This window comes from Pristiophorus japonicus, chromosome 14 (assembly GCF_044704955.1).
Source record: "Pristiophorus japonicus isolate sPriJap1 chromosome 14, sPriJap1.hap1, whole genome shotgun sequence".
In the NCBI taxonomy this organism is placed as follows: domain Eukaryota; kingdom Metazoa; phylum Chordata; class Chondrichthyes; family Pristiophoridae; genus Pristiophorus; species Pristiophorus japonicus.
In genome coordinates, this window is record NC_091990.1 from 132,393,786 (window position 1) to 132,421,326 (window position 27,541).

The following is a 27,541-nucleotide window of genomic DNA, read 5'->3' on the forward strand; positions in this document are numbered from 1 at the left end:
TTCAACACGATTATTCAGATCAGGATGAACAAGAGAAAGCTTGGTCTTGAGATTTCTCTTCTTCAATAGTTTAGCAGGGGAAAGTCCAGTAAGCGTATGAGGTCTTGTCCTGTAACTGAGCAATATACATGACAAACGAGTCTGCAGTGAACCCTGAGTTACACATTTTAGGCTTTGCTTAATCATTTGAACAGCATGCTCTGCTTGACCATTAGAAGCAGGTTTGAATGGAGCTGACCTCATGTATAATACCACTGAGTTTCATGAACTCCTAAAACTCAAGACTTGTGAAGCAAGATCCGTTGTCGCTCACAACAATATCAGGCAAACCATGAGTAGCAAACATGACACGAAGGCTCTCAATAGTAGCTGTGGATGTACTGGATGACATAATAATACACTCTATCCACTTTAAATATGCATCCACCACAACAAAAAACATATTTCCCATGAAAGGGCATGCAAAATCAATGGTTTAGATGGCCTCGACCAAAGACTTAGCGGCGATTCCACCAGTACTTTACTTAGCTGCATGCAAGTATTGCACTGATGCACACATGATTCCAGATCAGAGTCAATTCCAGGCCACCATACATGAGACCTAGCAATGGCTTTCATCAAGACAATACTGGGATGAGTGCTATGATGGTCATGTACAAATTTCTCTCTGCCTTTCTTAGGCAGAACAACATGATTACCCCATAGTAAACAATCTGACTGAATGGATAGTTCGTCTTTGCGACGGTTGTAAGGTTTGGTCTCATCACCCATTTGCTTGGATATGGCATACCAATCACTACTGAGGACACAATGTTTCACAACCGATAAAATAGGGTCATGGCTGGTCCAGATCCTAACTTGTTTAGCAGCGACAGGAGTTCCTTCGCTCGCAAAAGCATTTATCACTAACAGTAGATCTGCAGGTTGAGGCATCTCCATATCAGGTGTGGGCAAAGGCAGATAACTCGGTGCATTAGCAAAATTCTCAGTGCCCGGTCTATGATGAATAACATAATCATAGGCAGACAATGTCAATGCCCACCTCTGGATACGGGACGATGCATTGGTATTGATATCTTTGTTTTCCGAAAACAATGAAATGAGTGGCTTGTGATCCGTTTCGAGCTCAAAACGAAGACCAAACAGGTACTGATGCATCTTTTTCACCACATACACACAAGCCAAAGCTTCTTTTTCTACCATGCTGTAAGCTCTTTCCGCCTTTGACAAACTTCTCGAAGAATACGCAATAGTTGTAGCTTACCCGACTCATTTGCTTGTTGGAGTACACAGCCACCCCATATGATGAAGCATCACAGGCCAATACAAGACGCTTACACGGATCATAATGAACAAGCAACTTGTTTGAACAGAGCAGATTCTTAGCTTTCTCAAAGGCTCTATCTTGAGACACACCCCAGACCCAGTTGTCGTCTTTTCTGCAGTGGCTCTAATAAAGTGCTCAATCTGGGTAAGAAATTACCGAAGTAGTTGAGTAGCCCAAGGAATGAACGCAGCTCCGTCACATTCTGAGGCCTGGGTGCAATTTTGATGGCCTTGGTTTTCGAATCAGTAGGCCTGATGCCATCAGCAGCAATCTTCCTCCCCAGGAATTTAACTTCAGGTGCCATGAAGACACACTTCGAACGTTTCAGTCTGAGTCCCACTTTGTCCAGACAATGTAGGACTTCTTCAAGATTGTTCAGATGTTCAGCAGTGTCGCGACCTGTGACCAGAATGTTATCTTGAAACACGACAGTTCTAGGAATGGACTTCAATAGACTCTCCATATTCCTCCGAAATATGGCTGCAGCCGAACAAATTCCAAAAGGACACCTGTTGTAGACAAACAATCCTTTATGGGTGTTGATGCAGGTGAGTTTCTTCGAAGTGCCAACAAGCTCCTGTGTCGTATAGGCCAATATCAGATTTAGTTTAGTGAATGACTTTCCACCAGCTAGCATGGCAAACAGATCATCAGCCTTTGGTAACGGATACTGATCCTGTTTTGAAAATCGGTTAATCGTAACCCTGTAGTCTCCACAAATCCTGACTGTCATCACTCTTCAATACAGGAATGATGGGACGGGCCCATTCGTTAAACTCGACCGGTGATATGATCCCTTCACGTTGGAGTCTATCAAGCTCAATCTCAACCTTCTCCCTCATCATGTAAGGAACAGACCGAGCTTTATGATAGACAGCTTTGCATGAGAATCCAGGTGAATCTGCACCTTGGCTCCAGTAAAATTACCAATGCTCGGTTCAAACAAAGAAAGAAACTTCTTCAACACTTGAGCACACGAAGTGTCATCCACCAAGGACAACGCTTTGACATCATTCCAGTTCCACTTGATTTTCTCGAGCCAATTCCTGTCGAACAGCGTTGGACCATTACCTGGGACGATCCATAATGATAGAACATGAATCACATCATCAAATGACACCTTGACTACTGCACTGCCAATCACCGGTATGAGTTCCTTAGTGTAAGTATGCAACTTGGCATTGACTGGACTCAAATTAGGCTTCACAGCCTCAGTGTCCCACAGCTTGTCGAATGTCCTTTGGCTCATTATCGACTGACTCGCACCTGTGTCCAGCCCCATTGATACAGGCACCCCATTCAGCTTCACATTAACGATTATCGGTTGGCTCTTTCCCAAGAACGAATACAGACCATACACTTCCTCCTCGGGTAGTGTATCCAGGCCAGCACTGGACTGGTCATCATCAGCAATGTGATGAGCGGCTGCATGCTTGCTCAGTTGTGGGCACATTCTCTGAAGATGCCCCACTTTCGAACAGCCATTACAGGCATATTGTTTAAACCGACACTGATGAGGCCGATGATTGCCCCCACAATGCCAACAGGGTGAAATCAAATTCGTACCAGTTGGTGGACTCTGAGCAGCTACAGATTTCACATAAGCAGTCGAGTAGGCCCTGCCATAAGCAACACTGCCAGAGGATAACACAATCTTGTTTATAGTACCTGCTGTGGAGCTCCGACTCTTCGATGATATCTGCCTCAAATTATCATTAGTCGCCATGCATGCCTGGGCAGTCACGATGGGCTTTCTCAAATCCAGTTTCTCTTCAGCCAATAACTTCCGAAGAAGCACATCATGGTTGATGCCTATTACGAAGAAATCTCGCAACATGTCTTCCAACACGTTCCCGAACTTACACGGCTCAGCAAGACCTCGTAGGTCGGCGATGAATTCCGACACACCCTGGCTCTCATCACGAACATAGAAACATCGAAAATAGGTGCAGGAGTAGGCCATTCGGCCCTTCGAGCCTGCACCGCCATTCAATGAGTTCATGGCTGAACATAATGCGTATAGAAGCGATAGCGTGAGATGATTATCCCTCTTTTGGCTTAAGATAGCCACGCACCAAAGCACACAAATCCCCGTACTCTTTGTCTGTTGGATGTAAAGGCAAGAGAAGGTTCTTCATAAAGCTGTAAAGTTTCAGACCACAAACGGTGAGGAAAACCGCCCTGCGCCTAACTGCATCAGCCTCTCCCTCCATTTTGTTGGGCACAAAATACTGATCCAGGCGGTCGATAAAATCCACCCAATCCTCGCCCTCTGCAAATCTCTCCAGAATTCCAATAGTGCCCATTGTATATGCGAAGGTTCTTAAGTTACCTCGTCGCCAAATGTAATGACTCAAGAGTCTTGTTACTGTAAACGGCCTCAGGTGTAAACCTGATCCAACTTTATTCGCGCCCAAAGTACCCGCATGACATAGTACCCGCACTTATATACCAGTGACCGTGCACACGTGCGTACAGCCCGAAGACCTCCGACAGTGGCACCCCCTGGTGTCTGGTGACCCCAAGCATCAATGCATAACAACTCCTAAAGTGAGTTCTTTGGTGACTGAACAGTCCAATACGAGAGCCACAGACCCTGTCACAGGTGGGGCAGACATTCGTCAGGGAAGGGGGGGGGGTGGGACTGATTTGCCGCACTCCTTCCGCGGCCTGCGCCTTACCTCTTCACGCTCGTGGCGTTAAGATTCGAAGAGGTCAATGCCCTTCCGGACGCAATTTCTCCATCTAGGGTGGTCTTCGGCCAGGGTCTCCCAGGTGTCAGTGGTGATGTCGCACTTTACCAGGGAGGCTTTGAGGGTGTTCTTGTTACATTTCCGCTGCCCACCGTTTTATTATTGGAGTAAGAGTGTCAAAATAATGCCAAATCTATTTAGTAATGCATGCAGGCAGTCTTACCGCCTTGAAATATAATTTCCATGAGGATTCCCTTATATCCTGCCATATCTTCGGTGAAAATGCATAAATAGCTGTTTACATTGTCTTTCGGGTTTTATCAATCTTCCGCTGATGTTTCAGTGGGAAATGAGAAAAACTGCGAAATTACTGGTGCTCATTTTGAACAACAAAAAGTCAACAAATATTAGTCAATCAATTTTAATAAAGTACTAAAATAACTCCAGGGTTACTTCACCATGAAATTGTGTGGACAAGTTCATTGGAAGATAACTACCAATCTCCATTATATTTATTTTGACTAAAAGAAATGCTGACAATTACTTGAATTTAAAAGTAAATATTATAGGCATAAAATAACTAGAGTGCCTCAGCAACTCACAATATTTTACAAAATCACTAAAGATTAATCTTCTTTCAAAGGTGAATTTGTCATAACAGAAATTAACTAATGAAACTCTTCACTGTGCTATGACTGGAAGAAAAATGGACCTGCATTATAAGATTGTATTTTACTGCTGGCATTCTTTATAAATAAGCAATCAGCAATTCTGCGGTTATCAGATATCCTATGTGACTTCAGGACAGGATTTGTGTTCTTGTTAGTCGCTCTGTTAAAAATAGATTTTCTTTGAAGTGGAATCAAATGAATATTCTGCATCTGGCAACCCAGCCAAGAACTGACAAAACTCACCCACTCCAAATAGTCTAGTTTGAGCGGAACATGAGGCTTCAACCTCAGGCCTTTTAAGATGAAAGCCTAGCATTCTACCACTGGAGCTACAGGTGGGCTGCCAATGCTATAAAATTAATAACATACTTATTTAAAGTCACTGTCGAAAAGCCCAAGGAAAATATGGATAAATATAAGACCAATTTCAAAATCCTAATGAGGCCAATATGAGTGTATTTACACAGGGGTCAGGTCTCTCATATCACACTCAGGACGTTTGTATTTGTTCTTCAGCCACAGGTGTGGCCTAGAAGATGCTGAATTATTGAAAGCTGCTGCACTTTGGACGTCATTCTTCAGACATGATCATCTCTATAACCCACCATTTTCTGAACCTTTTTGTACACTTGTGCAGCTCAATTTTTCTTTTATGCCACAAAGTATGTTTGTGCTGTCTGACATATTTAAATCAAAAATCAGGTTTGCAAAGGTTTTGTACAGGTTTTAATTAGCACAAAGAGACCAGAGTAAATTGTAAATAAAGTGGTATTAGAAGGAATTGTGATAGGTCCACAATCATATTACAATGAGCTAACAATGAGCAAGATGGATTGGCAGTAATCCCAGTGGTGTAGTGGCCAGTGTGGAATTTTATTTATTGATGATAATTGCAACTTCCATCATATTTGAAAATGGCCTTGTTAGCTAGGACTGAAGCAATAGAAATAGTCTGGTATTTGTGAAGTATAGAATTAGTACTAAAATTGCTAATGTGGATGGTGGAAATTCATTAGCGTACTAGGCAAGCAAGAACTGGGGACGCAGGGAGCTGTTGACGCCTTCCTGCACTTGCCCAGGCAGTTGGCTGGTGAAGCGAAGGCCAAATTTGGACTGTTGTTATGCCAGCATAGGAGCACAGTTAAGTCCTGGAGGGCTGGGAGGGGGTGGGGTGGGGGGTGGAGGGGGATTGCGTGTGGGTGATGCAAGGAAAACGTGAGAGGGGGATTTGTGTCGTCCGGTAGCAGGCTCCAGGAGCTGAGAGGAGCAACCCTGCATCCATCAGCTCCATGGAAAGTTAAGTTTAAAAATGAAAATACCTTTTTGGTAGTTGCCTCTTTAAGTACCACTACCTAGGCCCCATGTGGAACCAAACCAAAAAATCCAATGCCTGCTCTGCTCAGTCCCAGAAAGGTCCATGTACAGGTACAACCTCCCAGATCCAGAGTTCCAAAATCTGGAATGTTCCGAAATCCAGACATTTTTTTTAACCGCGCCTCTCTGTATAATCAGTCCACACCGATATAGCCAAATTCCTCTTGATCAAATTAAACTCACGTCAACTCAACCAGAACTCTTACACAGTACTGTACAATTACTGTTCTCATTTCTGCCCACCACCCCAAATCTTTTCCCAACCTCCTGACAAGAAAGAACGACTTGCATTTATATTGCGGCTTTGATGATCTCAAGACATCCAAAAGTGTTGATCTTTCCTGAGGCATGGTTCCAGAGATGTTGAGGAGATGGTTATTGGCTAGAAACACGCGATACTGTCACTAGAAGTAAGACAGTAGTCCACCTATTTTTTACCTAACCTAGAGGTGTTTCAACTTGTCAATCCCCTACACAAAAAAAAGGAACGACTAGATAATCTGAGGGTAGAAGTGCCCATCAGTGAAGTTTGCATACAAGCACTTATTGCACTCAAAGACCTGGAAATTCATTTTTTGGTGATGGTGGTATTTTATCAGCATTTTTCGCCAAAAATAACGCTAATCACTCCGCTATTTTTTAAAGGCCTAAGTTTTGTTAGAAAATGCGCCCAGCGGGAAAAATCGGCGTTGCATGAAGATTCGCCAACTTTAGCCCAATGCTGATTACCGCTGTGAGAGAGGCCTTGGGAGGGGGAAAACACCAAAAAAATTGTAAAAAACAAGACATGCTTAAAAAAAATGAAAAAATTAAAACTTTAACTTCCCTTTATTAAGGGTTTCTCTCGGGCGTTTTTTTTCGTCCAGAATACGGGTGCGCCAAAAATCAAAATTAAGGCGAAAGATTCGAGACGTCAGATATCTGTTCCAAAATCCGGAAAACCCCAAAAAGCAGAGGTTTCCGGATTTCGGAGGTTGTACCTGTACAGGCATCAGGCCCTTCATTAACATATTCAAGGGCCTGTTTAAAGGTGGCTGCCTGAGACACCTGCAAAGTTGCCTTTACCAATATGATGACACCCATAACACAGTCGCAGGATGCTGAACCCCGTAATTGGTCTATTTTGCCCCTGGAAAATGGGTGCAATGAGAAACAATTTCTACCCCTTGCCAATGACTCCCACATTGTGAGAATGAATATGTGAAAAACTTTTTTAAAATTTCCAAATTCAATTTTGTCTTGGATTAATTTCTCTTAAAGTTTCCCCACCACCGACATTAGCTTGACTAGCCTGTTGTTGCCGGGTTTATCCACCTCTTTTTTGAACAGGGGTGTAACATTTACAATTCTCCAATCTTCTGGCACCACTCCCATATCGAAGGAGGATTAAAAAAAAATTCATTCTGGGATGTAGGCGTTGCTGACAAGGCCAGCATTTATTGCCATTCCCTAATTGCCCTTGAGCCACTTTCTTGAACCACTGCAGTCCATGAGGTACTCCCACAGTGCTGTTAGGGAGGAGTACCAGGAGTTTTGACTGAGCAACGATGAAGGAACGTCAATATATTTCCAAGTCAGGATGATGCATTACTTGGAGGGGAACTTGGAGGTGATGGTGTTCACATGTGCCTGCTGCCCTTGTCTTTCTAGGTGGTAGAAGTCGCAGGTTTTGGAGGTGCTGTCAAAAAAGCCTTGGCGAGTTGCTGCAGTGCATCTTGTAGATTGTAGGATTGGAAGATTGTGCCCACAGCTTCCACAATTTCCACCTTGCTTCCCCCCAGCAGCTGGATGACTTTCCTGCTTTAAATTGCCAATCTCTTTATCTGTTTTTATCTTATCCAATTTCTCTATTACTTCCTCCTTTAGTGAAGACATATGCAAAGTACTCATTTTGTACCTCAGTCATGTCCTCTGCCTCCATAAGAAGTTGTCCCTAATAGGTCCCATCCTTCCTTTAACTACTTTTTTTTTTACTATTTATGTGGTTATAAAGACTTTTGGGTTCCTTTTTAATTTACTTGCTAATCGATTCTCATACACTATCTTTGCCTCTCTTATTTCCTTTTTCAGCACCCTCCTGTACATTTTATATTCAGCTTGGTTCGCTACTGAATTATGAACTCAACATTTATCAATTTTTCTACTCTGCTCGCTCTAACCTACCTCTGTCCTCTCAGGTCCTACTCTCACATTGTCATTAAACCTGCTGACAAGGATGGCACTGTTGTTGTTTGGTGAACCAGCCTCTACCTTGTGGAGGCTGAACACCAACTCTCTGACACCACTTGCTATCTCACCCTTGGCCATTATCCCACCACCGAACATCAAGTCATCGTTTCCCAGACTTACATTCCCAGACGCATCTTCTCTGGAGATCTTCCCTCCACAGTCGCCAGCCTCATAGTCCCTCAATTCCGCACAGCTTGCTTCTACCCCCTTCCCCAGATCCACAAATGGGACTGCCCTGGTAGACCCATTGTTTCAGCCTGTTCTTGCCCCACGGAACTGATTTATTCCTATCTCAAAGCTATTATTCCTCCCCTCGTCCAGTCTCTTCCCACCTACATCCCCGGCTCTTCTGATGGCCTCCGCCACTTTAATAGTTTCCAGCTTCTTGGCCCTAACCATCTTCTTTTCATCATGGACATCCAATCCCTCTACACTTCAATCGCCACCAGGATGGCCTGAGGGCCCCTGCTTCTTCATTGAACGGGGCCCAACTAGTCCCCATCCATCACCACCCTCCTCCGCCTGGCTGAACTTGTTCTCTCATTGAACAACCCCTTTGATTCCACTCACTTCCTTCAACTAAAAGATGTTGCTATGGGAACTTGTATGGGTCCTAGCTAGGTCTGCCTTTTTGTGGGATATGTGGAACATTTTTTGTTCCAGTCATACTCTGGTTCCCTCCCTCACCTCTTTTTCCACTACATTGCCGCCTGAGGAAAAGAGTGTTTGAAGATCAGTCCCTCAAAACTGTCACCAAGCTCATGGTCTACAAGGCCGTAGTAATACCTGCTCTCCTATATGGCTCAGAGACGTGGACCATGTACAGTAGACACCTCAAGTCGCTGGAGAAATACCATCAGCGATGTCTCTGCAAGATCCTGCAAATCCCCTGGGAGGACAGATGCACAAACATTAGCGTCTCCGTCCAGGCCAACATCCCCAGCATCGAAGCACTGACCACACTTGATCAGCTCTGCTGGGCAGGCCACATAGTCCGCATGCCAGACCGAGACTCCCAAAGCTCTACTCGGAACTCGTCCATGGCAAACGAGCCAAAGGCGGGCAGAGGAAATGTTACAAGGACACCCTCAAAGCCTCCCTGATAAAGTGCGACATCCCCACTGACACCTGGGAGTCCTTGGCCATAGACCGCCCTAAGTGGAGGAAGTGCATTCGGGAGGGCGCTGAGCTCCTCGAATATCGTCGCTGAGAGCATGCAGAAATCAAGCGCAGGCAGCAGAAGGAGCGTGCGGCAAACCAGGCCCACCCTTTCCCTCAACGACTATCTGTCCGACCTGTGACAGAGACTGTGGTTCTCATATTGGACTGTACAGCCACCTAAGAACTCATGCTAAGAGTGGAAGCAAGTCTTCCTCGATTCCGAGGGACTGCTTATGATGATGATTATTTTCTGTTGAGCAAATGTGCTGGTTAAACTTGTAGGTTGTTCTGTGCTTTCGAAGACCGGACAAAATCAATGGTTGTGACTGCAGAGGGTATTCATAGATAAACAAATCCTTTTGTTTAACCTGAGAGAAGTTCCAGACGAAGTGTTTCCAATGGAGAGTCCACATAAAACGAGACATTTGAGACTAAAGGGAGAAAACATAACTTGGGAATTCTGCAAAAGCCAGAATACAAGGTAACGACGTGTGATGTGACCATATGGTTTACTGCTCTTCTGCAAACTCTTATGAATAACTGAACAACTAGGAATTTGCTTGGAGGAATGCCTCTCACAATCTCTGAATGATTAGGAGAAGAGGATAAAAAACGACATCGGTCATTACCTATGCTGGATGAAAGATGTACACACAAAGGGACGGCCCAGGTTTTATGGGGGTATAAAACAGTGCTGTGAAAGGACATTGGGTACTGCTGCAGTCAAAAGGCAACCTGGTCAGTTGCCAGTTAAAGAGCCACAACTAGCCACCGCCGAATTGACCACTCGCTGGTGTTAGTATGTATGAGTCTTTGCTTATGATCACTTAAATTTTAAGTAAAGGAATAGACCTATGCATGCTTATTCGTAATCCGTGATTACTGGGTGTGTAATGGTACTATTAGATGCTTACTTGTAATCTTTTGTTGACTTTAAGTAAAGAGAACTTATTCCAGAAATCGTTGTCTTGAGTTGTCTGTTCCACAAGTCCGAACTCTATAAACTGTTGGACGGGGTGAAGGGAAATTCCGCACGTCCTACAGCCTTCACTGTCTATGTCCCAGAGAGTGCTTTTACTTGCCCAGATATCTTGGTAAATTTGTAGCATGCTAAGGATCAAACATAAAACTTCTTCCTTTTATTTTGACTTATTGGCTTTATCAAAGACCCTCGTGTGGGGCCAGATTTTGGTGTAGCAGGGCATCTAAAGTTATCTTTTGCCCACTAAGTTGCTGAAAGTGCAAACTGATATCAATGCAGCGTTAAACAAGTCATCTGGGACGTGAGTGAACAAGATCACCAACAATGCATCTCCTTAACCAATGAGATTTAAGGGTTGGGAAATAAACACAGGAAGGACTGAGAAGGAGGATGAATTAAATGTGGTGAATTCCAAGTCAAATCAGGTACAGAAAGAGAAATAAAAGCGAGGGAAAGAAAGATTGGATTACGAGAGAGAGAGAGAAGAGACAGAAAAGAAAAGTAAGAAAAAAAATTAGCATTTTTAAAATCTCCAACACCAATTCACAGCCTGAAGGAACATGATTCCACACTTGGATTAGTTAATTTTTGGTGCCAGACAGGTTGATTGGCAGTCATAACACTTATCACATCGTTAAACGGGTACTTACGTTTATAAAACTAGCCCTCAATATCTGCGGCGGCTTTAGTTCGTATCCACCGTGCAAATACTGCAACTTCATGACAATCAATGCATGGTAATGGTGCAGCAGACAGTGAGATGCCTTTTTCACAAAGCTAACGATGGGGTGGCGCAACTCAGACAGCAACCTTTGGATATTCGCATTTAACCGCGCATCTGCCACTTGTCTGATGTTGCTGTACTATTTACACATAAATAACGGCGAGCGCCATTAGCCTCATCATTATTGTGACCGCGGAATCTGGCCTGTGATCTTCCTTGACTTCCAAAGGTGTCAGAATAAACACTACATTAAACTGTGACTTAGCATTTAACTGACAAACATTTATTGAACAGTGAAGAATAATTCAACAGTAGCAATGACACAACATGGATTTACAGCAGTTATTAAACTTAACTATATCCTTGAGTAAGCAGAAAATAATAATTAGTCATGATGACTGTGCTACATTATGTATTCTTAATGGTAATTCTGTTTCTTTTCTCGCCGTGCATGGAAACTATCTGGCCTGACTCTTCAAGGACTTTACTCATGTTCTGATTTAAGAATCAGCCAAGCTGAGAAATGCTTTCCAGAAAACAACCAAAACCAAATAACTTAAATTTAAAATAAATTGCCATTCAAACCATATTTGAAGAAATCCCACAAGATGATTATATTGTAGTGAATGGCTTGGCTCCTCCCTCAGATAGCTGCTTAAGACAAAATGAACAAAATCTGTAACATTTGTATCAAAATAAACCAGGGAGATTTTCTGTGAATGAAGCTGGTTTTTAATCTCTTATACGTCATGGCAGAATTGAACAAGTCAACACCATATTAAATAGACCAAATGCTTTTTTGGCACATCCATAAGTAGACTGCATCTCCTAAAATCTGAAACCTGTGCACTTATAAAGTATTTCAAAGTATTTACTTACAGCACAGAGATAGGCCTTTCGGCCCATCTGGTCCATGCTGGTATTTATGCTCCACACGAGCCTCTTCCCACCCCTCTTCATCTAACATATCCTTCTATTCCTTTCTCCCTCATGTGCATATCTAGCTTCCCCTTGAATGCATCCATGCTATTCGCCTCAACTACTCCCTCTGGAAGAGAGTTCCACATTCTCACCACCCGCTGGGTAAAGAAGTTTCTCCGGAATTCCCTTTTGGATTTATTAATGACTATCATATATTTATGGCCCCTAGTTCTGGGCCACCCACAAGTGGAACATTTTCTCTACATCTACCCTATCAAACCCTTTCTGGAAGACCTCTATCAGGTCAACCCTCAGTATTTTTTTTCTAGTGAAAAGAGCCCCAGCCTATTCAATCTTTCCTGATAGGTATAACCTCTCAGATCCGGTACATCCTAGTAAAAAAAAATTTGCATCTTCTCTAGTGCCTCTATAATATGGGGAGCATGCAGCGAGGAAGATTGAGAAGAGGGTTGGGGCAATGACGCAGCCCTGTTTGACCCCGGTCCGGACGTGGATTTGGTCTGTAATGGATCCATTGGTAAGGATCACGGCCTGCATGTCGTTGTGGAGCAGGCAGAGGATAGTGACGAACTTTTGGGGGCATCTGGAATGGAGGAGGATGCTCCATAGACCCTCATAGTTGACAGTGTCAAAGACCTTTGTAAGGTCAAAGAAGCCATGTATAAGGGCTGGTGCTGTTCCCTGCATTTTTCCTGTAGCTGTCGCGCTGCAAAAATCATGTCTGTTGTGCCCCGTAGGGGACGAAATCAGCACTGTGACTCTGGGAGGAGCTCTTCAGCAACAGGGAGAAGACGGTTGAGGAGGGCTCTAGTGATGACTTTCCCAGTGGCTGATAACAGGGAGATTCCTCTGTAGTTGCCACAGTCGGACTTGTCCCCTTTTTTAAAGATGGTCATGATCACTGCATTTCTGAGATCTCCCAGCATGCTGTCCTCCCTCCAGATGAGAGAGACGCACCAACATTAGCGTCCTTGACCAGGCCAACATCCCCAGCATTGAAGCACTGACCACACTTGATCAGCTCCGCTGGGCAAGCCACATTGTTCGCATGCCAGACACGAGACTCCCAAAGCAAGCGCTCTACTCGGAACTCCTTCACGGCAAACGAGCCAAAGGTGGGCAGAGGAAACATTACAAGAGCACCCTCAAAACATCCCTGATAAAGTGCAACATCCTCACTGACACCTGGGAGTCCCTGGCCAAAGACCTCCCTAAGTGGAGGAAGTGCATCCGGGAGGGCGCTGAGCACCTCGAGTCTCATCGTCGAGAGCATGCAGAAACCAAGCGCAGGCAGCGGAAAGAGCATGCAGCAAACCTGTCCCACCCTCCCTTACCCTCAACGGCTATCTGCACCACCTGTGACAGGGACTATGGTTCTCGTATTGGACTGTTCAGCCACCTAAGGACTCATTTTAAGAGTGGAAGCAAGTCTTCCTCGATTCCGAGGGACTGCCTATGATGATGATAATATGGGGACGAGAACTGTTCACAGTACTCCAAGTGTGCTGTACAAGGACACCCTGGGTTAGCATGTCCAGGGTTACAATTAAATCATGGAGATTGTCCACTCTGTTCTCTTGTCTCCTATGAAAGATGACAAATATCACATTGACAAACCACTATGTATAGGTCCAAGTTAGACACTCTTGCCACATATTGCCCAAAATTATAATCCTGAAAATCTGCAGACTGCATTCCTGATGCTTACATCTGTCAGTGTCCTCGAGCACTGACCTGACCAGATTTTGCAGGATAAGTAGGATGTTCTCCTAAATAGCATGGAGCAGGAACCTCCTTCTTACCCTGCAAAATCTGGTTAGGTCAGTGCACCACTATAAGTACATCTCTGGGGCCCACCTGCCCCACACTGCCTGGAACTCTTACGCCTGACTGCCACTGGGGAAGGCCTAGTATTTCCCCTTCCCCCTTCTTCCAATGCCCTATTTCCCTCCCCGGCCCTGCTCAGGCTCCAGAATTTATTTTTAACTGTTCTACACAGAGAGTTTGGGCCACTTCCCTGGCACTTACCCCATTCCCTTGATTGGTATGCCTCATCTCTTTTGGTGTTCCTGCCTTCAATCTTAAGCTAAAGCCCTTCGGGGCTGGGAAGTGGTCTCATTGGCCTTGTAAGGGGTTTGGTCCCTTAAAAGGCTAACCAGGAACTCCCAGGCCCGGTGTTTCCAGATCACTGTTTGTTTCCGGGATGTTGTGCCAGACTCACGAGCTCCTACCCTATAGAAAATAACTGACCTATACCAAATATGTGTATACCAGTGTCAGAATACACCCTGTATCATGCAGACCTATTGTTACTCATCATTCATGGAGATTAGAGTGCTGCATCATATTCTGCAAGCTTGGGATCATTAGACAGTTCAGGACAATCTCATGTTATGGTAGCATTTGGTGACCCCAGATCTCCCTCTCAGCCTTGTTTTGTTTCCCATCTTGCTGCATTTAGAAGATTTTAATCTCGATAGAAGCTCTGATCTATTGAGCTGTACAGTGTCTGGCTTGCTGGGTGTCAGCAGTTCAAACTTCAGTGAGTCGACTGATAACTAATCAGTGTGGGACATCCATCTTCCCAACTGCTCATCAGCTTTTCACCACTCACAAGGTCACAAAATGATTGTCCCACTCGACCATTTGACTGAAGGTCCTGGTCAAGCAATTATACCCTTAAATCATCCTAAACATTTTCTGGAAAATTATCTCTTAATATTAACTCACATGTGTTATCATAAGCCATCACATTGTCTACCTCTAACCACAGTTTCTGTACATTTTTCATTTCTTTTGCCAGTTCTCTAACTTTGGGTTTGTAGATATTTTTGTAACATCATAGGCTGGATTTTCGGTTGTCTAACGTCCCAGTTAGCAGCCAGAGGGGGCGTTAATGGGAGCGTAAGAGGTTATCGACCAGGAGCGCAGCGTTTAGCACCCCAAACGAAAATTCATTAGAGGCTCACCGGGGGTGCAAACTGTAAAGTCCTGTCCCCTCAGTACAGATTCACACGAGGCATGTAGTGAAGTCAAGGTCACTCTGGACCTGCACCTTTATTTCACCGCTCTGGAATGCTGCACTTGCCTGAGACCTGTCCTTATATACCTGTCTCTTGCAAGTGCACCCCTGGTGGTAAGGTATGCTGGTGGTTACAGGTCATATCTTATTACAGTCATGTATAGCATGTTAGGATACAGTTAGCAATAATAATGTAAGATACATGACATCACCCTCCCCCAAGGTCTTATTGTCTTTATAGGTTCAGTCTCTCAGGTGGTCTACGCTCTCGAGTGGAGCGTCTGAGTTGTGGATCAGTTGTTTGCCTTGGTGTCTGTTTTTCTTTGGGTGTAGTTGCTGGTTTCTCACCTGGGCTGTCTGTTTTGATTGGTGTGATTGTTGTTGACTCGCCTGGGCTATCTGTTGGGATTGCCCTTTCCTCAGGTTGTTCCCTCTGTCTGTCCACCAGGTGTGGTGCGAGTTCCACATTGTAGTCTGCCTCTGGTTCCGCAGTGTTGTTGGTAAATCTGCTTTTGACTTGGTCTACATGCCTCCGGCAGGTTTTGCCATTGTCCATTTGTGCTACCAGTAGTCTGTTTCCTTCCTTGCCCGTTACTGTCCCTGCAAGCCATTTGGGACCACTGCCATAGTTTAGTACAAACACTTTGTCCCCTATCTCATTCTATCTCCCCCTCGAATTTCTGTCATGGTGCTCAGTCAGCTTACGGCGCTTTGCCTCAACGATTTCGTGCATGTCTGGGAGGATTAATGAGAGCCTTGTTTTTAAAGTCCTGTTCATTAACAGGTTGCATTGGGGGGATCCCAGTCAGTGAGTGCGGACGAGATCTGTATGCCAGCAGCAGTCGCGACAGGTGACCCTGCAGCGTGGGACCTTGGATTTTAAGCATGACTTGTTTAATGATTTGCACTGCTCTCTCCGCCTGGCCGTTGGAGGCTGGCTTGAATGGTGCCGTCTTGACGTGATTTATGCCGTGGTCAATTATAAAGTCTTGGAATTCTGCGCTGGTGAAGCACGGACCATTGTCACTGACCAATATGCCAGAGATTCCGTGCATTGCAAACATGGTTGCGAGGCTCTCCACAGTGGTGGAGGTTGTGCTCGAGTTTAAAATGGTGCATTCGATCCACTTTCAAAATGCATCTACAACTACGAAGAACATGTTGCCCATGAATGGGCCCGCATAGTCTACGTGCACCCGCGACCACGGTTTGGTAGGCCAGGGCCAGGGGCTCAGTGGAGCCTCCCTGGGGACATTGCTGAGTTGGGTACAAATGGTGCACCTTCGGACGCAGAGCTCCAAGTCCGCGTCAATACCAGGCCACCAGACGTGGGATCTGGCTATGGCCTTTATGAGAACGATCCCCGGGTGCTCGCGGTGGAGCTCCCGGACAAATGCCTCTCTGCCTCGCAGAGGCATGACTACTCAGCTGCCCCACATCAGGCAGTCTGCTTGTAGTGATAGCTCATGCATGCGCCTGTGAAAGGGTTTTAATTCCTCGGGGCAGGCATCGCAAGCCTCTGCCCAGTCACCGGTTAGGACACATCTTTTTACTAAGGATAACGTGGGGTCGCTGGCCATCCAGGCTCTGATTTGGCGAGCCGTCATGGGCAAACCTGTGGACTCAAAGGCATTGATCGCCATGACTATCTCACAGTCCTGATCGCCAGACCCTTCCGTGGTCACCAGGGGTAGCCTGCTGAGCGCGTCGGCACAGTTGTCTGTGCCTGGTCTGTGCCTTATGGTATAGTCGTAGGACGCCAGCATGAGTGCCCACTGTTGAATTCGCGTCGAGGTGTTGGCGTTTATTGCCTTGCTCTCGGATAGGAGGGACGTGAGGGGCTTGTGGTCGGTTTCTAACGCGAACATGGCCCCGAAAAGGTATTGGTGCATCTTTTTGACACCGTACACGCACGCGAGCGCCTCCTTCTCCACCATTCCGTATCCGCGCTCCGCCCGCGAAAGTGATCTGGAGGCATAAGCACTATTGACATGTTGCAAAACGCACCCGACCCCATACGCTGACGCATTGCATGTGAGAACTAGCTTTTTACCTGGATCAAAGAAAGTCAAAACACTGTTGGAACACAGAAGGTTGCGTGCCTTATTGAAGGCGCGTTCCTGGCGTCCCCCCAAAACCAATCGCACCCCTTCCTGAGTAACACATGGAGAGGCTCCAGCAGCATGCTTAAGTTCTGCATAAAGTTCCAAAAGTAATTGAGTAGCCCGAGAAAGGCGTGCAGTTCTGAGACATTCCGGGGCCTGGGTGCCAGGCGAATTGCTTCTGTTTTGGACTCTGTTGGGCGGATTCCATCAGCGGCAATCCTTCTGCCCAAAAATTCAACCTCGGGTGCGAGAAACAGGCACTTGGATTTCTTGACTCGTAGGCCTACCCGATCCAACCACTTTAGTACTTCCTCCAAATTACGGAGATGGGAGTCGGTGTCCCTGCCCGTGATAAGTATGTCGTCTTGAAATACAACCGTCCCCGGGATGGACTTGAGCAGACTCTCCATGTTGCGCTGGAATATGGCAGCTGCCGACCTGATGCCGAATGGGCATCGATTGTACATGAAAAGGCCTCGATGTGTGTTGATGGTGGTGAGTAGCTTGGATTCCTCGGTCAATTCTTGCGTCATATTCGCAGATGTGAGGTCTAATTTTGAGAAAAGTTTACCTCCAGCCAATGTGGCAAATAAGTCCTCCGCTCTGGCCAGCGGGTACTGGTCCTGTAGGGAGACTCTGTTTATGGTAGATTTGTAGTCCCCACAAATTCGTACGGATCCATCAGGCTCCATGACTGGGACGATGGGACTTGCCCAGTCGCTAAATTTCACAGGTGATATAATGCCTTCCCGCAGAAGCCTGTCTAGTTTGTGTTCAATCTTTTCCCTCATCACATAGGGTACAGCTCTGGCCTTGTGATGGACCGATCTAGCATCCTGTGTGATGTAGATTTTGACTTTGGCCCCTTTGAAAGTGCCCACACCTGGCTGAAAGAGATGTTCAAATCGCTTTATAACTGTTGAGCAGGAGGTCCGTTCCTCTAATGACATGGCATGGACATCATCCCATTTCCAATTTAGTTTTGCCAGCCAGCTTCTCCCCAGCAGTGCTGGGGGGTCTCCGGGGACAATCCACAGGGGAAGTCGGTTCACTGTCCCTTTGTGTGTGACAGAGAGCATGGCGCTGCCGAGGACTGGTACGATTTCTTTGGTATAGGTCCTTAGTTTGGTGTCGACCCTTGTGAGTTTTGGTCTGTCTCTTTTATGCGGCCACAGTTGTTCAAATTGTTGAGCGCCCATGATAGATTGATTCGCTCCCGTATCCAGCTCCATGTTAACAGATATCCCGTTGAGTAGGACCCTCATCATTATAGGAGGCATCCTGTTGTAGGAGCAGCGGCCATTGATCGTGTTGACCCGCTGTACATCGGTGTCCCGGGTACTGTCCCCACCATCTTCTGGTCTGCTTTCCAACCCATCCGATTCATATACCAGCCGAGCTGCCGTTTTTTTGCACAAGCGGGCCAAATACCCTGTATATTCACAATTTCTGCAAACAGCCTGCTGAAGTCAACATCCCCTTGATGAGTGCCCACCCCCACACCTCCAGCACAGACCTGTTCCATTGTTCAAAGTGTTCCCAAAGAATGAGCTGCATCTGGCTGATCTCGCTTGAGCTTCTCTCACTTTGTAGTTGATTGCTTGCATTGTGGGTTGATGAGGTGTGAACTGCCATTCCTGTGACCCTTGATGGCTTCTGCCTGCTGTCAAGAGCCTGTTCTCCCGGTTTTGTCTGTGTGTGGGGGTAGCAGCTTGTTTAGTGCTGTGAACTTCTTGTTCCGATATTTCGTTAGTTGTCGTACCTGCATTGTAAATCAACCTCGTTTCTTCTTCCCCTACCAAGAATGTCTGTGCAATCAGGGCTGCTGCCTCTAAGGTCAGGTTCTTGGTCTCTATGAGCTTTCAGAATATGCCTGCGTGGCCTATTCCTTCAATGAAAAAGTCTCTCAGCATTTCTCTCCTCAGTTCATCGGAGAACTCACATAAACTAGCCAACCTCCGAAGTTCCGCCACGAAGTCGGGTATGCTCTGGCCCACACAGCGTCTGTAGTTGTAGAACCTGTGTCTGGCCATGTGTAGGCTGCTCGCTGGCTTCAGGTGGTCTCTTACCAGTGTGCTCAATCCTTCAAACGACTTGCTTGCTGGTTTCTCGGGTGCCAACAGATCCTTCATTAAAGCGTATGTTTTCGAGCCACAGCTGGTCAAGAGATGGGATCTTCTCTTGTCTGCCTTATCGTCGCCTAACCAGTCTTTGGTTACAAAGCTTTGCTGGAGCCTTTCTATAAAGTCCTCCCAATTGTCTCCCACATTGTACTTTTCATCTGATCCGTTGTTCGCCGTTCTGTGGATTCTGTAATCCCGTAACTCGTCGCCACTGTAAAGTCCTGTCCCCTCAATACAGATTCACACGAGGCATGTAGTGAAGTCAAGGTCACTCTGGACCTGCACCTTTATTTCACAGCTCTGGAATGCTGCACTTGCCTGAGACCTGTCCTTATATACCTGTCTCTTGCAAGTGCACCCCTGGTGGTAAGGTATGCTGATGGTTACAGGTCATATCTTATTACAGTCATGTATAGCATGTTAGGATACAGTTATATATAATAATGTAAGATTCATGACACAAACCAGTAGCGCCTGGCTGCTGCTGATCACTCTGATCATGACGTATTCCTCGTGCAACGCCCATGCTTGCACCCCGGTCGGAAAATTAGGTGCAGCTGCTTCATTTAGCGACCATCAAGAACAACGTCTGGAAAAACAGTCGGTACAGGCTTGCAGAGTCATTAACTGGTGGCTACTTAAAGGGATGAGGAAGCGCTTCCCTCGGAGGTCATAGTCAGTGCAACGGTGACACAGAGCACGGTGGTGAGCCTCCAAGTTTGTAGCAGCAGACAGAAATAAAAGTTCAACTTGAAAAAAAGTGATTTTGAAAACTTTAATGGGTGAATTACTAAGCCGCGCCTATATGACTCGGCTTTTCACGGGATCTGAAACTGAGTTCGGCGCATGTGCAATGACTCGGTTAAATTTAGCGCCAGCATTTTCGTTAGCACTCCCCAGCTCTGGTGTGCAACGACTGATTTAGCACCTGTCAGTTCTTTGACCGATTCTGACAAATTTCTGGGTGGAGGGCACAAACCTTTTCAAGGCACTAAATTTACCGCTCCGCCTGGGTTACCGCCCCAAATGAGGTGCAACCGAATTTCTCCTCCTTTATGTATAAATCTAAGGGCTGAGTTGTTCATTCATTTTGTTACATTATGATCCATACTGTAACTGTGAAGAAAGCTATGTGATATTTCCAGCCTTTTTGCGCAGAATTCTCTTCACCCATCTGCCATGGTTTCTAATGATTCAAGTGTCCTTAAAAATTAGTCTGTCATCCCCTGCTTTAAAATTTGGAATGGTAGATATTGCAATTATTTTAAACAGAATTATGGGCTGAGTCCACTGGACTCCCACTCACTCGTAGCAATTAAGCCTCTCTGCCAATTTGAGAGCACGCCAGTGCTACCTTTTCGATTTCCTTCTCCTTGTGCTCGCACAGCTGCTCCTTTTCTTCAGTCTTGTGCTTGTGCTGCTCTGCCTCATGCTGGTCCTGATGCTCATTTTCTTCCCGTAGTGTCAGTCTGTGTATTTTAGATTCACAATGGCACTGGACTAACTCCACGGCAGACCAGCCGATTCTAACTCTGTCCGCATCTTGAGATTCTGTGCTCATAGTAACTGCTCTTTGATTCTGAGAGTTTACTTTCATTCAAATCATTAAAAAAGCTGTTTCCGTCAATGTGTACTATTTAACTAGACTTTGAGCTGCCACAACATTCTTGTCATGATAACTGCCTTTTGACATAGAAACATAGAAACATAGAAAATAGGTGCAGGAGTAGGCCATTCGGCCCTTCGAGCCTGCACCGCCATTCTATGAGTTCATGGCTGAACATGCAACTTCAGTCCCCCATTCCTGCTATAGAAACATAGAAAACATGAGCGTAACCAACATGAATCTTTTATGATCTGAGACCCGGATCCTTGCACCTGCAGTGAATGGGATAGCGTGCTCACCGAATCACCGAATATTTTTGATTATAGATCATGATATTAACTTGTCTCTTTCAAAAGGCAGACAATACCAAACCAATCAATGTCTCTCAACTAAAACTAGCTAGATTTATTTACAGGTTAAGAAATAGAAAGCAAGACTTGCATTTATATAGTGCCTTTCACAACCACCAGACGTTTCTAAGTGCTTTACAGCCAGTTAAGTACTTTTGGAGTGTAGTCACTGTTGTAATGTGGGAAATGCGGCATCCAACTTGCGCACAGCTCACGAACAGCAATGTGATAATGACCAGCTAATCAGTTTTTGTTATGTTGATTGAGTGATAAATATTGCCCAGGACACCAGGGATACTGCTCTGCTCTTCTTCGAAATAGTGCCATGGGATCTTTTACATCCACCTGAGAGGGGGTCTCAGTTTAACATCTCAACCAAAAGACAGCACAACACTCCCTCAGCACTGGGGTGTCAGGCAAGATTTATGTGGTCAACTCCCTGGACAGGGAATTGAACCCACAACCTTCTGGCTCAGACAATGACCCACAGCTGATACATGAAAGAATTCAAATGATACAAGATATTGAGTCAGCACAATTCTTTAAAACATTAAAACTAGAATCAATCAGCAAGGACTTAATATACTCTTTTAGAACATATTTCTCAGAGCCTGATAAACAGCAGGTGACTTGGATGAAAGTCTGATTAGTCGCTTGCTAAACCTTACAAATGCAATACATGCGGAATATGTGAATCCCAGTTTATCCATGGAGTTTTGCACTCCTTCTAGAACTAAAGCTGAACAACAAGAGCTGCAATTTATGCCATGCAATTTATGACATGTTAGAACCATCTTCATAATAGATTTCACATTTTGTGACATGAGCTGCCAAATTCTCCTCCCATTTGTAAATCAGCAAAACAACAGGAATACCATCCTCCCATGTGAATCCGCCACGAACATAAGAACATAAGAAATAGGAACAGGAGTAGGCCATACAGCCCGTCGAGCCTGCTCCGTCTTTCAATAAGATCATGGCTGATCTGATCATGGACTCAGCTCCACTTCCCCGCCCACTCCCCATAACCCTTTATCCCCTTATCGCTCAAGAAACAGTCTATTTCTGTCTTAAATTTATTCAATGTCCCAGCTTCCACAGCTCTCCAAGGCAGCAAATTCTACAGATTTATAACTCTCTGAGAGAAGAAATTCCTCCTCATCTCTGTTTTAAATGGGCGGCCCCTTATTCTAAGATCGTGCCCTCTAGTTCTAGTCTCCCCCATTAGTGGAAACATCCTCTCTGCATCCACCTTGTCAAGCCCCCTCATAATCTTATACGTTTCGATAAGATCACCTCTCATTCTTCTGAACTCCAATGAGTAGAGTCCCAACCTACTCAACCTTTCATCATAAGTCAACCCCCTCATCCCCGGAATCAACCTAGTGAACCTTCTCTGAACTGCCTCCAAAGCAAGTATATCCTTTCATAAATATGGAAACCAAAACTGCACGCAGTATTCCAGGTGTGGCCTCACCAATACCTTGTATAGCTGTAGCAAGATTTCCCTGCTTTTATACTCCATCCCCTTGGCAATAAAGGCCAAGATACCATTGGCCTTCCTGATCACTTGCTGTATCTACATACTATCCTTTTGCGTTTCATGCACAAGTACCCCCAGATCCCGCTGTACTGCAGCACTTTGCAATCTTTCTCCATTTAAATAATAACTTGCTCTTTGATTTTTTTCTGCCAAAGTGCATGACCTCACACTTTCCAACATTATACTCCATCTGCCAAATGTTTGCCCACTCACTTAGCCTGCCTATGCCCTTTTGCAGATTTTTTGTGTCCTCACACATTTCTTTTCCTCCCATCTTTGTATCGTCAGCAAACTTGGCTACGTTACACTCAGTCCCTTCTTCCAAGTCGTTAATATAGATTGTAAATAGTTGGGGTCCCAGCACTGATCCCTGCGGCACTCCACTCGTTACTGATTGCCAACCAGAGAATGAACCATTTATCCCGTCTCTCTGTTTTCTGTTTATTAGCCAATCTTCTATCCATGCTAATATATTACTCCCAATCCGTGAACTTTTATCTTGTGCAGTAACCTTTTGTGTAGCATCTTGTCAAATGCCTTCTGGAAGTCCAAATACACCACATCCACTGGTTCCCCTATAACCACCCTGTTCGTTACATCCTCAAAGAATTCCAGCAAATTTGTCAAACATGACTTCCCCTTCATAAATCCATGCTGACTCTGCCTGACCAAATTTTGCTTTTCCAAATGTCCTGTTACTGCTTCTTTAATAATGGACTCCAACATTTTCCCAACCACAGATGTTAGGCTAACTGGTCTATAGTTTTCTGCTTTTTGTCTGCCTCCTTTTTTGAATAGTGGCGTTACATTTGCAGTTTTCCAATCTGCTGGGACCTCCCCAGAATCCAGGGAATTTTGGTAAGTTACAACCAATGCATCCACAATCCCTGCCACTACTTCTCTTAAGACCCTAGGATGCAAGCCATCAGGTCCAGAGGATTTATCTGCCTTTAGTCCCATTATCTTACTGAGTACCACCTCCTTAGTGATTGTGATTGTGTTAAGTTCCTTCCCCCCTATAGCCCCTTGACTATCCACTGTTGGAATATTGTACGTGTCCTCTACCGTAAAAACTGATACAAAATATTTGTTCAGCATTTCTGCCATCTCCATGTTCCCCATTTCTAATTCCCCGGTCTCGTCCTCTAAGGGACCAACATTTACTTTAGCCACTCTTTTTCTTTTTATATACCTATAGAAACTCTTGCTATCTGTTTTTATATTTTGTGCTAGTTTACTTTCATAATCTATCTTCCCTTTCTTAATCACCATGCAATTTCCTCTTGAGGCTCTCATTTACTATTCAGGGCAGGTTTGGTGCGGTAATACCATTCCTAACTGGTTTACTGCTGTTGTGTAGGAGGGGATTTCAGTTCTGGTGCAGCTGTTGCAAGAATGGCTGATGCAACAACAGGTTCGAGGTGTCAGCAGATCCCAGATTCTAGGACACATCCCTGGAGATCCTTCAGGCAGAAGGAAGGGCCAGAAGAGCATAGTTATTGGACAGAGGACAAGAAGGCCTACAAGAGGGTGGTGCAGGCCATATGGAGGGAACTGGCAGACACAGTCAGTGTTACTTCCACCATTCCAAATACCACACAGTACTGTCAACAGAGGTTCAATGACCCCACAAGGATTAATGCAAGTTTAGGCACTGGTGCCAATATACATCTCCTAACAATCATTACCTTCATTTACCTCTTTACTGATCATACTCTTTCTCTTTCAGCACCTAGGTGTCAGGGAAACTCGACTATGAGTCCAGTCGGTGGAGTCCAGGCCAGAGAAGCAGCTTGGATCCCCAGAGAAAAGGACTTCTTAAAAAAGTAAAGATTGGCCCCATTACACAGCGGGCTGTAGAGATCATGGCTAGGTAGGTGCGTGCTGGAATTTGCAGCCACCATGGAGAGGTGGGCACGGGAGATGAACCTGAAGTGGCACTTGCACCGGCTTGTCCCATGCTAATGAGGTGCCCTCCCACTGACTCCACAAACTAAAGCCAGGTCGGCACTGGTGTGCACTGAGATCGAAACCTGTGATTTTCGGTCCCTGTGAATATAGCATCGGAATAAAACAGTTGTGGTGTACACGGATGCTGCAGTTTTCAGGCTAAATTTTCTGAGATGCTGACCTCAATGAAATCAATAGCCAGTAAACGGGAGAACATTTCCGCTAAACTACTTCCTGCTTGCAAGACTGCACCAGTGTCACAAGGTCCTGGAAAATGTTGCCCTCGCATAAATGCAGCCAGAATCCAGTGTATGGACCTTAATGCTCAATTAACATCCTATGTTTAGAATTGGCGATAAACCACTTCAGCTTTGCACCAATGCTGCATTTGTGGAGTGTGAAATCACTGTCAGGCTTTTATCAGTTGACTTGTGACCTCAATTTTAACACCAGTCTCATCAAATGTTTAAGTTCAACTTCCTAAAGGCCACATTTCACTAGTTTTTCCCGATTTGTTAGACAAAGTGAGAGAAATGTTAACATGTTAACAAAATAGTTCCATGGCCTCTGACAATGCTGCTCCAGTACCAGCTGGTAGGTGGTGCTAAAATGCAACCTGAGATGGAAGATTTGTTGATGTTCCCTCTTTCTAGTTAGCTGGGCACTTCATATGTGCTGTCTGTGCTAACTTGGTTGAAATGTGGTAGTATTCTGCCTGTAGAAGTCCAGGGTCAAGTGCCAGTTGACTCAAGGTTTATTACCCAGGATTCCAAGTGACAGCTGAAGAACACAAAATACATTAAATTGTTGTTAAACAACTTTTTTACTGTGGATTTTCTGTATGTACTTAATACTGAAAAGAACACATTGAATCAACTGAATATTTAATTTGTAAGGATATAGCTTACACATGCTTTTTTGCACTGATTAATCGAGTTCTAGTTATAATTTATAATTTGGGTTTAGATTATTTAAGTTTTTACTATAGAGCATCTTCAGATCTCTTTTGTTGTCTACATGGAGCAAATTTTGGTATTTCTGAAATGAGCTAATAGGGATCATTTTGAGTTTAGGAATGTTTCGAAGCTTATCGCTGATAATTCAAAATATCTAATGCTTTTGAAATGCACAGAAATTATCACATGGTAACTGTAGAAAATAGTAATAATCTATCAAAAGGATTATGTGTCACAGTTGTGTTTATGCGCACTCAATGTGTTTAAATGTATGTAGATAAAGTACTTCTCTTAAAAATATGAAGCAGGATCACTCAAAACACCTTCCCAAAAAAGTATCATGCCCTTAACTTATCAAATTTATTACAACAATATCAGACTCTCCACCTTCAGCAGCATCTTGTTTCGCATAAAGTAGGCCCATGTTATTTGGATAGTAACTTGTCAGATTCCTGAATGGTATGGTGATTTAACCAAAATAAATCACAGTCACACTTTCTGCATCACATTGTTGATAATACTTCTATTCTTATAATACAGTGTATCCTTCAACTAATTGTGAACCATTCTAGGGAGATCTGCTAGTCTAGTTAATTAAAGAATGTGCTTATTTGTACTGCAAAAATGGCCACCATGCTCCACTCTTTGTTTATGATTGGTCCCCTTGGAGGATAAGCCACACCCTGCAGTTTCACAGGAATGTGTAACTGGAACCGCCCATCCCAAGGTCTCACTGACTTTGCAAATTGTAACTCGATCTACTTTGACTTCCTGAAGCGACAGAGGACAGAGCTCCCCAAAAGACAGCAAGGACCAGCCAAACTGCCTTACACCAGTCCAAGTGCATGCCTCCCCCAGCCAAAGTGCCTTACCCCAGTCCAAGTACATCCCTCCCCCAACCAAAATGCCTTACCCCAGCGCAAGTGCATCCTTCCCCAACCCCCACCCCACCACAGATGGGGCAGGCATTGTGTACGGATTGTTAACAGATTTATTGGGTATGAAGTGAATAGTGACAGTGTCGTGACTTCTGGATATCATCCACTCCAACGATGTCCCTTGTAGATGGTTGGCAGAACGTGATACATCTTCCCCCGTGGTCATTTAATAGATAAATGGTTATTTGACAATTTAATCATTACATGCTCCACTATGACTTTTGAAGTGTGACATCTCTGGCTACACTTTCAGGTGCTTTTGTTTGATGTGATGTCACAGATGTGTGCTAGATGAAAGACCTTTAATTATCAATGTAACTATTTGTACTGCACCTTTTTTGACAGAAAGGCGCCTGTCCAGCCCCCGCCCCACCCCGGCCCGTACTGCACATTTTTGACAGACATATGGCAAGCCCTGCCCCTGTCAAGCTCCACCACCCGCCTTTTCGGCACAAATCATTCCATCCACGTGGTGCTGAGAGGAATTACCAGTGTATCTTCTCCCCTCCCCCCCATCCGTGTCTCTCTCTCTCCCCCCCCCACCCCAGCCTCTCTCTCCCCCCCTAGCCTCCCTCACTCTCCCCCAAGCCCCTCTCTCTCCCACCAGCCTCTGTTACTCTCCCACCAGCCTCTCTCACTCTCCCCCCAGCCTCTCTCACTCTCCCCCCAGCCTCCCTCACTCTCCCCCCAGCCTATCTCACTCTCTCTCCCCCCTCACTCTCCCCTCAGCCTCTCTCACTCTCCCCCCAGCCTCTCTCACTCCCTCTCCCCCTCACTCTCCCCCCAGCCTTTCTCACTCTCTCTCCCCCTCACTCTCCCCTCAGCCTCTCTCACTCTCCCACTGG

The 27,541-nt window shown here is 45.1% G+C and overlaps 1 long non-coding RNA gene across 2 annotated transcripts in view; it reads left to right on the plus strand.

The window, feature by feature from the left end:
• The window catches only part of LOC139280115 (uncharacterized), a 79,267-nt gene that overhangs the window by 38,155 nt on the left and 13,571 nt on the right, over positions 1-27,541 (plus strand). The window contains exon 3 of one of the 2 annotated variants that reach the window (XR_011596624.1): positions 24,582-24,725. This is a non-coding gene — a long non-coding RNA (uncharacterized lncRNA). Of the gene's footprint in view, positions 1-24,581; positions 25,528-27,541 lie in introns of those variants that run through there. The other variant, XR_011596623.1, reaches the window with a different exon arrangement.